This window comes from Phyllostomus discolor, chromosome 3 (assembly GCF_004126475.2).
Source record: "Phyllostomus discolor isolate MPI-MPIP mPhyDis1 chromosome 3, mPhyDis1.pri.v3, whole genome shotgun sequence".
Taxonomy (NCBI): Eukaryota; Metazoa; Chordata; class Mammalia; order Chiroptera; family Phyllostomidae; genus Phyllostomus; species Phyllostomus discolor.
In genome coordinates this window covers 48,740,298-48,753,610 of record NC_040905.2, presented here as the reverse complement: position 1 = coordinate 48,753,610, position 13,313 = coordinate 48,740,298, and positions in this window count along the sequence as shown.

The window sequence follows — 13,313 nt, the reverse complement described above, 5'->3', positions numbered from 1 at the left end:
CCTAGGAGACTCCTTACAGTTCTGTTTGTAATGATTTCTCTCCGGGGGCTCGGATGAAAGAAGGTAATGCAGAGGTTAGCATGTATATGTGCACTTCTTTAATAAGGAATAATCTTTGTGAGGGTCTCTCCTCGAAGAACAAATAATGACTATGTTTAGGTTCAGAGAGTGGTTTCCTATAAAATGTTCCATAGTTAGAGAGCTCTGTATTTGTTAATGGGACCTGGTTAGAGAAACGCTTTGATTTCTATAGTTAAACATTGTTGCCTTAAGTAAAAAAATGAAGTGGCTGAGCCCTAGGAATTATGCCCACAATTCCTCTTACTGGTTGGGAAGGAAAGACGGCTAACACACAGTCTGGGATCTGGGGGGGAAGGGGGCGGGGTTCCTCCTGAAGTCAGGACCCCGGCTGGTGCTGTGGGGGGCTGCACTGCTCTGGGCCTCTGCTGTCTTTTAGACTCAGTCACCCCAGTGATGACCCCTCTGCAAACCGAAGGTCTAGCTATCCATCCCCAGTGAGTAGAAGCACCGTCTTGGGACCAGGATGGCAGAAAGAAGTGAGCAGTTGGTGTCATTAGCCTCCCTTCTTCTGTCACTACGGCTTTATGCCATCAGAGAACTAGAACTTGACCTTCCTTTTATCAGTATATATTGTTATACAGTTTTGCTCATTGACAGGCTTTAAAATGTTACATTATTTTGTATTCCTTTTGGTGCCAGGAGATTGAAGTTTTCCATGCATTTATTGGCCCCTACAGCTCTTCTTCCAGTGGACCAATCAGTCCCATCCCCCTCTGCAATCTCAGAGGCGTCTAGCAGGAGCCCCAGCTGCTGAGGGTAGTGCCGGAAAAGCCCAGCCTTTGTTTGGACTTGAACCATCCTCTCAGCTGGGGCAGCCAGTCCTCCCTTCCAGGAGGTGCTTTTTGGATGGTTAATTGTCTCCGCTTTAATTCAGTCCTTGGAACTGTGTCAGAAAGCAGGGAAAAGTAAAGAGATGGAGAAGGTCAAGGTCCTCTCCCTCTCTTATGGACAGAGCCAAACTGAGACTTGTGATGAGCTCTCTGGGAAGGCTAACAATTCAGCGCTCCTTCAAGGTGGTGTTACTGTTTTACTGGAATATTAGCATTGGGCTAGGAGCCCTGGGGGAGGGGCGGGGGAGCCTGGACGGGGAAAGCAGCTGCCAGGTCACTCCCCTGTGGTCCCAAACTTAGCAGGTCTGGCCCCAGGTGGCACCGAGGAGCACACCACTTGGCCAAGCAAGAGCCCTGCAGGTAAGTGACTCACCCTCCTTAGAGGCAGTTTAACAACCACTTGCTTCTTACCTTGGGGTGATCTGACCTCCACAGGCCATGTCCTACTCCTCCCCACAGGGGAGAGGAGTGAGGATGGCTGCAGCTGCCCCTCCCTGGTGACAGTGCTGTCGTGACCCTGGGCCCTTACTGCCTGTCCCTCGGACAGAACCCCTTCAGGCTCCTTCCTCTTGAACCCCCTCAGAAGGAGGTCATCGCTTCTATAAATAACTGACTATAACTGACCACTTTCACTCAACTTTCAGCCTTTCCTTTTCCACTATGAATAATCCCAGCGCCTTTCATCTGACTTCCTGCCTGTCTTCCAGCCAGTCTGCCAGCACTCGCACAGTTTCAGGCTTTAACACAAGGCTAGTCCCTTTGCATCGTTCCCTTCTTCTCTTCTCTTCTTCGCTGGACTAGTTCACCCTTCAGGTCCAAACTGGAAGGTGCCCTCCCTGGGAAGGTTTCCCTAACCCTGAACTGGAATACCCTTCCTGACTCGTACGTCTCTCCTGAGAGCAGAGACCACACCGTCTTGTTATTCCTGTACAAACGGCCGTCTTCCCCACCAAGCGGAAGTCTCACGTCTGGTTTGTTTAAAGGATATCTCTGTCTCATAGAACAGGGCTTGGCACTTAAACAATACTTGTTGGAGAAATATTCCATTTGTTGAATTCAAAGAACCACCGTCTGATTTCAAGATGACAGCTGAGTCCCCTGATTTCAAAGTCTGGCCCTTGTTCCCATCCCTTCCATCCTGCCTGCAGACCCTGGTGATCGGCCTGCATGGCAGCCCCGCCCTGCCGCCTGCTGGGGAGCAGGTGTCCTAGAGCTGGGCTATCTTCAAAGGGCTTTGTCTGTGTCAGCTGGAAGGGCCTCAGCGCCTTCAGTGCAGTCTGGGTGAGCGTTACACTCTCCAGACTCCTCAGGCCGGTTGTGTTTGCCCTGGGATCTCCTCCAAGATATCAGCTGATGGCTGCACACACTTTTCATGGCCTCATATTTGCACAGACTCAGACTTCTCCCCCTTCACCTCCCAATCCTTTCCCAAGATTCCCCCCATTCACTTGTTCAACTTTTGTACAAATGCTTCTCCATGTGCGACTTTTCCTGCAGAAAACTGGCTTCTTGCCTTATACTTCGTGCTGAGCTACGTCTTGCAAGTGCCAAGGACAAGCTGCAAGGGGCGGACAGCATGTTTCCTGATACTCATTAATTATGGATTCATATTTACTGGGGCTTTTCTCCTGCCACAGAATGGAAGTGGGTATTCATGGGATTCTGGCTCAGATACAATGGTGATAAACTAGGAGTTGCATCAGTTTCCTTAAGGAAAGTGGAATTGGAATTTTTTTTAATTGAATTTATTGGGGTGACACTGTTTAGCAAAATTATACAGATTTCAGGTGCACAGTTCCACAGCCCATCATTTGTACACTGTACTGTGTCTTCACCTCCCCAAGCTGGGTCTCTGTCCGTCACCATCGGTCTCTCCGTACCCTCCTCCACCTCCCCCCTCCACCCCCAGCAATCATCGCACTATCGTCCATGAGTTTTTTCCCTTTTTTCTTTTTTGCTCAATCTCTCCACCCCTTCAGTGCCCCCCAACCCCAACAGCTCTCAACTGGCTCTCTATCTATGAGCCTGTCTCTGTTTTGATTGTTAGTTCATTGTGTTCATTAGATTCCACATATAAGTGAGATCATATGGTATTGGTCTTTCTCTGACTGGCTTATTTCATTTAGCATGGTGCTGTCCAGGTCCATCCATGCTGTCACAAAGGGTAAGATTCCCTTCTTTTTTATGGCCGAGTAGCATTCAATTGTATAAATGCACACCACAGCTTTTTTATCCACTCATCTATTGAGGGACACTTGGTCTGCTTCCGTATCCTTGCAGTGGTAAATAACACTGCAGCGAACATATGGGGTGCTTATGTTCTTTCAAGTTAGTGTTTTATGGTTTCTTTGGACGTATTCCTAGAAGTAGGATCACTGGGTCACACAGTACTATTTTTAACTTTTTGAGGAAACTCCATACTGCCCCCACAGTGGCTGCACCAGTCTGCATTCCCACCAACAGTGCACAGAGGTTCCCTTTTGTCCGCATCCTCACCGGCACTTGTTTGTTGATTTATTGATAATAGGAATTCTGACAGATGTGAGGTGATATCTCATTGTGGTTTTAATTGGCGTTTTTCTGATGATTACTGATGTTGAGCATCTTTCCCTATGTCTGTTGGTCATCTATTCAGGACCTTTGCCCATTTTTAATTGGATTTTGGGAGGGGGGTATTGAGTTTTATAAGTTCTTTATGAACTTCAGATATTAACCCCTTATCAGGTGTATCATTGGCAAATATGTTCTCCCATTGAGTGGGTTGTCTTTTCATTTTATTGATGGTTTCCTTTCCTGTGCAAAAACTTTTCAGTGTGCTGGAGTCCCGTTTGATTATTTTTTCTTTTGTTCCCCTTGCCTAAGCAGATATATCAAAAAACATATTGCTACAAGAAATGTCCTAGATTTTACTGCCTATGTTTTCTTCTAGGATTTGTGTGGTTGCAAGTCTAACACTGAAGTCTTTAATCCATTTTCAGTTCATCTTTGTGTATAATGTAAGAAGGTGGTCTAGTTTCATTTTTTGTACATATATTTCCATTTTTCCCAACACCATTTCTTGAATAGACTATCTTTATCCTATTGTATGTTCTTGCCTCTTTTGTCAAATATTAACTAACCATGGAGGCCATTTTCCTTCCTGTCTCATTGCTCCCTTCCCAGTTCAGGTCACGGTTATGAAAAGGACTGGAGGTTGCTTCCTTCTTTCCTCAGTGTCACCGAGAGCGGGGCATGGCCTCACATCCTAACAGGGCATTAGGTGGGACGTTCTGCTTCTATAGGCAGGGGACTTAGAAGGACTTGGTGATGCTGGCAGAGGCTCCATCTGAAGAGGGCAAGTGCTGGGTTAGAGGTGGTAGGTCTGGGAGGAGGTCATTTCTGGAAATGCTTGCCTAGAGGAGATCGATTTTGCAAAACGACTCAAAGCCTGGCAAGTCCTTGATGCTAAGTAGTCTGCCGTCTTATGAAGGTGTTTGTAGTATTTGTAGTCCCCTTAAAGTGCAGGACCAAATAGCTGTCTTGCAGGCGAGAACAGTTTCTGTGTCATGTCAGGGCGTAGCCTGCCCACATGGTCCCAGAGTCCAACTGGTCTTGGTGCCTGCCCCATCCTCCCTTTCAGACTATGGGGGAGGAAGAAACTTTCCTCTACCCTCAAAGTTCTTTTGGTTGGTATAATAATCAAATAAGCATGAGACAGACTCTGGTTTCTCTTCAGATCATATACATCTTTCGCCTTTTACAAATAAACATGAGACAGATTAGCAAGAGAAAGGGGCCAAATTTAATGACCAATGTAATGACCACATGACATACACATGTATGGGAACCCTGCATATATGAGAGAGTCAGGGACCCCACACATTGTACATGAGAGGTGCAGAGGAAATGAGGTGTATGTGACATTCTGAGCTAAGGGTCGCCTTGGGGCTTCAGAGGGGAGTAAGGTCATTGCAGAATGATAAAAAAAAAAAAAAAAAAAAAAGCAGAAGTTTGCTCTGCCCTATAGATAGGTCAAAAAAAGGTTATCTCTGATAATCTCTCATTATGGGGCAAGGCCCCTAATTCAAGTTCTAGGTAGTTAAGGAGGAAGGGGACAGGCATTTCCCTTGAACCCCTAGGCCCTTGCTTACCTTTGGCTCAAAATAATCCACATACCATGAAGGCACATTTTGGGGTGACTTGTTCTGAACCCCTGTGAGGCCCTCCCAATCCCTTCCCAGCTCCGTGACTCAGCATAAGCCCCCTCCGTCCCAGGTCATCCTCGCCTCCCGTGAACTCTCTGCCAGTCCCAGCCAGTCCTTCCCTCCCTGTCAGCTGAGAAGCAGCTAGGGTACAACTCCCTCCTGGGTGCTGGTGAGGCTCCTGGTTATCTCAGGTCTCAGTATCTAAGCCCTGAAGTTATGAGAGGGCGTGGGGAAGGTAATGTTATAACACCATGGTGACTGAAGAACTTACCCACCACTCATAAATGTGTCCACATGCAATGCCTCAATTCCAATTAAACCAGTCTTCTACCTAGCCAGCCACCGCAGCCTCCGCATCGGCGGTCCTCCAGCTGATTTTCCAGTGATGCACATGTGCAGAAGTAAGATGCAAATCAGACGCCCTTTCATCAAGTGGACAGTCAGGTTGGAGAACTACTCCCTCCTGAGTGAACCACTCACAAGGAAGGAGCTGGCAGAACGGAGCCCCTAAGGAGGGGAGAGAGGAAATCCACGAGAACACTGATACAGCAGGCTCTTCAAAGGAAGGTGATTTGAATATCAAAGGTGGGAGAGAGGCCCTCCGGAAACCGATGAAACTCTTGAATATTTTTGCAAAGAGATTCTTCTTTATCTTCTTGTCCTTGATGTAAAATGAAGGAAGACATGCTGTGCTGTCATATGATTTTTGTCAAACAGCTAATGCCAAAAATACCTGCGCATTCTTTTTGGTTAGTCTAAGCATACACAGCATCTATATTTTAAATAGATAAAATGTATGTTTTATGATTTTTAGTTTCATTTGAGGATAAAGTTCCAACCAAACCCCTTTAAGGCATTTCAGATAAGGTTAGCAGGGGCAGCAATGTGAGGCTGATGGCAGGTCTAAGAAAGGAGAAAGAATGTTTTAAGACCAGCTGACAGGATGTGAAAAGTAGCATTTCCTATTGCCTAAGGCTTCCACGCTGGAGTCAGTGTGTGATGAGGACCCCACACTCTAAAGAGAGGTGCTAAAGAAATCCCATAGGATGGGAAGGAACAGCTAGCGGTACCCGAGAGTTCTTTGAAGGGAGTTTGTAAAAGGGGCAAGATTTGCTTTTTCCTTCCTTCCCATGGGGAAGGGATCCAGTGACCCAAAGCAAGAAAAGAGGGGCCAAGAGAACCTCTGGGCTAGGGAGAGGGTCTTGCAAGAAGGGAAGACAAATTGGCCTCTCAACAAACTGGCCTCTCATTTTGTAGATTGGGGCTTATATTTCAGGCTGTGCAGGGCTACTACCAGAGCAGAGAATGCCACGCATCCTGGGAGAACTTGCCATGGCTCTCCTGGATTTGGGGTAGAGGGGGTGCGGCGCGAAGACTGGCACGTGGCTCTCAGGGGGTTCTGAAAGCAAGATGCTGGCTGAAGCTGGGTGGCCAGGGAAGGGAGGGGATGGCAACTGGGATAGTAAGATGCATCTCTGCCATTTGAAAGGCTGTGGGTGAGTACATTCCCATGGGCCAGTGTTGGCCAGCGGACTACCTTCTGGGGCAGGGGGTCCCAGCAGAGCAAGACCAGATCAGCTGGAGAGTGCATCATCCTGGTGCAGTGTGGGAAGTCCTCGTAGTGGGAACAGGGGAGAAGATCTCAAGAGTGACATTAATGAGACATTCAAAGACTCTAGACACCCAGTCAAAAGCCATGAACTGCACGTGTTGAGCATAACGGCCTCTGTCCGTTTGCTCTCATCTTTCCTCCTCTGCTCAGTATTAGAGGGTCCTGAGGAAGGCTGGAGGGTTGGGGCAGGGGGAGGGGTGGGGAGTGGAGAGGGCAAATCCAGAAGAATGGAAGAATAAGCCATGCCCTTTTCCCCTCTGAAGGTTCTTAACCCCTAGGTCAGCCCTGAGCTGGATGGAGGGAAGAAACTTTAAATTGGATGTGAGGTTCAAGTTTGGGTTTAGAGTGGAGCTTTTGATATCCCCAAAATGTACTGTTCTGATATCTGAAAGTGTCAAGGTTTTGAGATCCGCCTGAAGAAATCACCAAAGAGCGAGAAAGGAAGTCAGATAGAACTCATTTGAAGACAGTGGTAAGAGAAGAAACTAAATGGAATCTTACCAAGCTAAGTTTGCTCAATAAACTGGTGACACATGTTTGAGAAAGATTAATATTGAAGTTTGCAACAGGACAGAGATTCCACCTCACACGTGCCCTTGCTCTTGGACTTTCATACCCGAGGCAGAGCTCCTGCTCTTGGAGAATGCACAGCCCGGTGGGAAAGCTGGGGCGGCAGTGAGCGCCTGCAGCACATGCTGGGAAAGTGCAGGGCACCGTGTGGAGGGAGCGGAAGGCCACCAGCCCCATCTTGCAGGCCAGGGAAGACTTCAACGAGGTGACATTTTGGCTATGTTTGTATGGAAAATTAAGACCTGACCAGACCAAAGGAGAGGTAGGAGGTAAGGAAAGACAGAAGGGGAAAGGGCCAAAGAAAGGAGGAAACTGGAGAGTGTTGAAGAATGGACTTTTAAGGGTATTGACCATGTAAGTAGATAGGAGCCGGTGGGTCAGGAGCCCTGACTGTGTGCTCAGGATGGTAATTTGGCGCCAACCCCCAAGTGCAGAATTTGGAGCTCTGTGGGCAGATCTCTTAGGACAAGGGCATATACAGGGGTGGGCAAAAGTAGGTTTATAGTTCATGTGGGAAATGATAAATTAATTAATAGATAATAATACAAGAATAAACTTCTGTTTTATGAACTCACGAAGGTAAACCTACTTTTGCCCACTGCACAGAGAAGACAGAGGCTGCGGATATAAGCTGGTGAGATCAGGAAGCATCTGAGAATGCCCGCGCCTAGGCCTCCTACACCTAAACCCGGTGCTAGGACTCTGAGGCCAGTGAGCTGATAGGGACTGTAGCCAGGCAGAGGAAGCTCCCGAGGAAGGAGGAACCCTAGCCCTGGTGCACTGGGGGTCGCTAATGGAGCCAGATAGACTCTCCAGCCTGCAGGAAGCAGATCTAACTCTTAGACCCAACAGACTCGGTGGCCACCTGTCTTCTTAAGCCCAGATGCAAGTCTGGGCTCTGTCTTATCCTTTTTATGGACAGGCAGGGTAAACCCTAGAAAAGGCAGGCAAAAACTGATAAGGAAACAAAAATCGGGGGTTGTTCTGGTGCCTGCAGCGTTGCTGATGGAAGCTGCCCCGGAGGACCTGTGTTTCCCTGCTGGAGAGGGTGGAGGGCCCGGGTGACTCACCACTCCAGAGGCCTGGGGAGATAAGAACCCAAGAGGAGGTTCCAAGAGGAAGAAAGCACCAACTCCAAACTCTTTGGCTCAAAAAAGGGCTTTGACTGTGAACTACATGGCAACCGATTTCCCCGTATGAGTTGCAGAACCATCAGTTCCCCTAGAACAGGGGTGTCAAACTCATTTTCACTGTTGCCACCTCGTAGAAACAAGGTGGAGGGCCGGATTCGGCCTGCAGGCCATGTGTTTGCCACCTGGGCCCTAGAAGACATGAGGGATTCCCAATGTTGGAGGAAGAAAAATGAACAGCAGCTGGAAAGGTGGGAGAATCCGCAGAAGAGTGTGTTCCTGTAGAAGCTGAGGGAAGAGTTTAGGAAGTTGGTTAAGAGAAGAACAAAACTGCCCACTGGATATGGTGGGAGGTGGTCACTGGTCACCTTGCCAAAACCATTTCCAGTGCAGCGATGGATTCAGGAACCAGGCTGCCGTGTGCTCGGATGTGAACGTGACATAAGCAACTGGAGGGAGCAAGTGGAGATGGCCCGTTCCAGAAGGCTGATGACTGAAAAGACAACAGTGTGAGAAACAAGTACTAGGTGTAGGGGTATAAGGGCATGAGAGAAGGTTTTTCTTTTTTCTTTATGTCAGGAGAACTTTAGAGCATGTTTGAATCATGATGGGAAGAGGCCGGGAAAGGTCGAAGAGGTGAATGAATGATGCACAACTGAATGGAACGAGAACTCAGACAGCAGGAAGGGGTGGAACTCAAAGGGCACGGTGCTGCACAGGGATGGGGATTCGCCTCGGGCGAGAACAGAACAGTTTCGCCAAGCTGGGGAGGGAGCAGGGACGTAGCGGTGGATGGAGATAGGTGGTGATGGTGGGGCAGAAAGGTTGAAGTTTGTTTGTTGTCCTTGTGGGTAATAAGGATGATGAATAACCGAAAAGCATTTTACAGTTCCAACATATTTGCATAAATATTTCATCGAATCCTTAAATCAAGTAAGCACGTCCTCTGGTCTGTTCCAAACCTGGGTACACCCCCCAGGTTCTCCTTACTCCTGGCCACCCTGAGTGGGTGCTTCCCCTTCCTGCAGCCCCACACACCTAGAACCCGCACTGATCTTCCCTCATCCATCGGCCCAGGCCAGCACCCTACAGCTGCTGCCACTGAGGGGACCCAAACAACAGTGGGCTCTTTTCTACCTTGTCACTGTGCCGCCAACTTCCCTGCCATCCAGTGGCAACCGGCTCCAATGTGGCTGGCCAGCGTTCCTGTCCTGGCCTGTCACAAAAAAGGACATTGACCAAAGCCACATCTGTGTCAGATGCATGGTGTCCCCTCTTGGCTACCACCAAGGAATATCCCCTAACGAAGGGGTGTGTAACTTGACATGATTTGGGTTGTGGACACCTGGCCAGTTATCCACTTGGGTTTCTTAGAGTCACTTGGTATCTGAAGGAACTGGGGCGGTGGCCAGGCTCCGTGCATCTCCTCAATTCCGGCTGGAACTGGTCTTTCCCCAGACCCTTTTGTCCTCAGGTGGCACCAGGGCATCACATCTCTTGAAATCTCTTGCCAATTGGTTTGTGAGATGATAGCGGGGAGAAGGGCAGGCTTGTGTCTGTAAAAAGTGTGACAGGCAGAAAATCGCACTGGGTCAAGGAAGCCAACCTGTGACTATCCAGTCGGGAGACGTCCGCTTTCGTGCAAGCCAGTTTTGAAGCCAATTCCTGAAAGAGGAATTTTGAAAACGCTTTGAGCAATAATGGTATCATTTGACTAAAACATTTTTCTCAAGACCAACATTTATTTGGGTTATGCATTCTAATGTGTTTGTTTAAAAGGTTCATTACTTTATGGTCTTAGCTTACACAGTCCTTCCAGCAGTGCTCTGTGAGAGCGAAAGATACTTCTTTCAGTGCGGATCCAGCAGCCGACTTTGTGCCAAGTATCTTTAAACTTTCCAGTCCAAAAGAATATTGAGGCTTTTGATATTGTGGATCAACAGTGTGGTTAAAGGTCAGAGGTTTGAAAAATTCGACTCAGTTTAGCTTAGACTTGTCCGTTTAAGAGGCAGCCCTATTTGGCCCCAGAGTGAAGGTGAGACCGCTAAGGCCGAGAGGGCAGCTGTTTCCCGGGCACTGTGCTTCAACTCGAACCAAACAGACTCACCGCGTGTCGGACGAGCAGTAAAGTACAAACCAGCACACCGCTTCTGCTCAAGGTCACTGTCCTGACTGCTCAGGACAGTACTCCAGGAAACCGTCCTGGCCTCTCCCATAATCTCCCATCTTTCTTTCATTTTCCATCCGTTTCAGGGGCCACTGCAGTGGGTTCTTTGTCCTTGTTCCAGGCTCCATGCGAAGTGCACTGGACCCTGAACTGAGCTTCCCTGGCCTTGACCCGTGGTGAGCCCCAGACATGACGGACACATTCCCTCTGGCTCCTTGCTCTGCGCTGTTGCAGGAAACATGTCTCAGCTCGCCCACCCCTGACACCCAGCCAGTAACTGCTAGTCTGTGACTCCTGCATGGACCACAGGGCCACATGTAACATGTAGGTTGTGGCCAGCAGTGAACAAGATATGTCCTTCCAAAAACATTGAGATCGTAGGTTGCTCTTTTTTTTTAAAGAAGCTGTCTCCCCAAAGAAGCCCTTCTGAATGCCTTGGTGCTGCTGGAGATGTTCCTTGTAGCTGACTTTTTCAGTAAAAGTTAGCATGGGCTTATTTTACATTTTCTAGGCTCCTAGTAGACGAGAGTCAGTGCCGTGTATCAGGGGCTCCTCCCCCGGTTCTGCTTCTCTCTGCTCACTGGAAGCCCTCCCCAGCTGCAGGGCCCATCTGGACAGGCGGAGGAAAGCCAGACATGATCATAGCCCTGGAGGGCTTTACTCCCCTTAATTTTGGAAGAAAAGAAAAACATTCAGGGTAACAACACAGCTATGTTGTCAGGGTGATTATTTGGCTTCTGCCTAAGTCTTGGTCTCACGGGAGATGGAGAGGTAAAGCCTTGGTTTAAAAAATAATATGTATCTTTTCCTTTCTGTGAACACAACCTGAAAACATACCAGCTGAGTCGGTAGAGTTTTTGCCTGGCCCCAGTGGAGGTGTTTATGGTATCAAGGAAAGTTTCCCAAGAGACATTTCAGCTTGGGTGTCCTGTGAATGAACTGGAAGAACGGAATGGATAGGGCCTGGGTAGAGATGGGCTTTCTGCACTTTCACTGTCCACTCGGAACCAGGGCCCTCTGTGGAAAATGGGGAGGTTTGTCTGGGAGGTGGGCCTGGGCGATTGGAAGGAACCTCGCACTTTGATGTGCCCTGGATTGGAGAACAATTTTCTTGGCCCTTAGCCTTGGGGTGAGCATGAAGACTGGGCTGACATTTTAGAGAAGGTTCCTGGGGACAATAAGCTTCTCCACAATCATGATGATAATCATCTAAAACATAAAGCCACAGTGGCTCAGGCAGCCCTACCCTGACAGCATAGAGTTAGCAGAAGTGTTTTTGCTTACAGCTTCATTGAGCAAGGCTCTTCACTAGGGTGCTTTATTCTATGGCTATTTCCTTTACAGAATAAACATGGAGTGATCCACAAACTTTCCCACCCTTGCTCCAAAATATGTTTAAAAGACTAAAGCCCATTAAGCTGTTTGGCCTCGGAGACCAGTTACATTCCCATCTAACTCGTGTAACATCCTTATTCGTCTCCATCCAGGTCGCTGCACACACGCACTGAGCCCCGTGGAGGAGGGCAGTGTTTCAGGCTGGTGTGCAGAGGCCTGAGACGTGGTCCTTGCTCTCAGGAAGCTTCGTGAAGGAGACATTGTGTGAAGCGTTAGTGAACAATTCAGGACAAGATGGTAAGTGCCAAAAGAGGAATGATGGAGAGGCCTGGAGAAACGAAGAGACAGCGAAGGGCATGAGATGCACCAGACTTCCTATGTTTACAAGGATATTGAATCTGTCTCCAGGAGAAAGATCTTGGAAGTTACAGGAAGAAAAAATTTGAGTTCATCCACAAAAAAAAAGAACCTAGGGAGATTGCTGGAGGCATGCAAGTGGAGATCTGTTAGGGACACTCTTAGAAGGATTTCAAAAGGATTTTCTACATTGAATAAATGAAACGACCCCTACAAAACAGTGACTGGAGTGGGCCTGGGAAACAGTGGCACAGTGACTTGAGCATAAACCCAGCCTGGACTTCCCAGGGGAGCGGAAGCTGAGCTGGGCCTCAAAGGAGCAAAGGCCTCAGGACCGGAGGTCCCTCCCCTCCTTTGTGTTTCTGCACCAGGAGGTCCCTGGGACCTGGTCCCTGGGAGAGCCCAGCCTACAGCAGAGCAGTCTCTGTGGCCACAGAAGCCAGGACACAGAGCTAAGGGCCCAAGATGCATGCGTTCACCATATACTTAAGGTTTGCACAATTCACCAATGTACAATTTACCTTTTTTAAAAAACTGGATCATGATATGCAGTTTAAAATGTACTAATATCTGCAACTTACTTTAAATGCATTTTTAAGAACCGATGGATTGTTGTACATATACACAGTGAAATACTACTCGGCCATAGAAAAGAATGAAATCTTACCTTTTGCACAGCCTGGATGGACTTAGAGTTTATTACGCTAAGTGAAATAAGTCAGACAGAGAAAGACAAATACCATATGGTTTCATGATATGTGGAATCTAAAGAACAAAATTAACAAAATGGAAACAGTCTCATAGACACAGAGAACAGACTGCTGATTGTCAGAAGGGTGGAGGGTTGGGGAATGGGTAAAAAGGTGAGGGGATTAAGATGTACAAATTGGTAGTTACAGAATAGCCATGGGGAAGTAAATTATAGGGAGTACAGTCAATAATATCATAATAACCATGTATGGGGCCAGGTGGGTACTTGAAATATTGGGGGACCACTCTGTAAAGTACATGATTGTCTCACCACTATGCTGTACACCTGAAACGGAT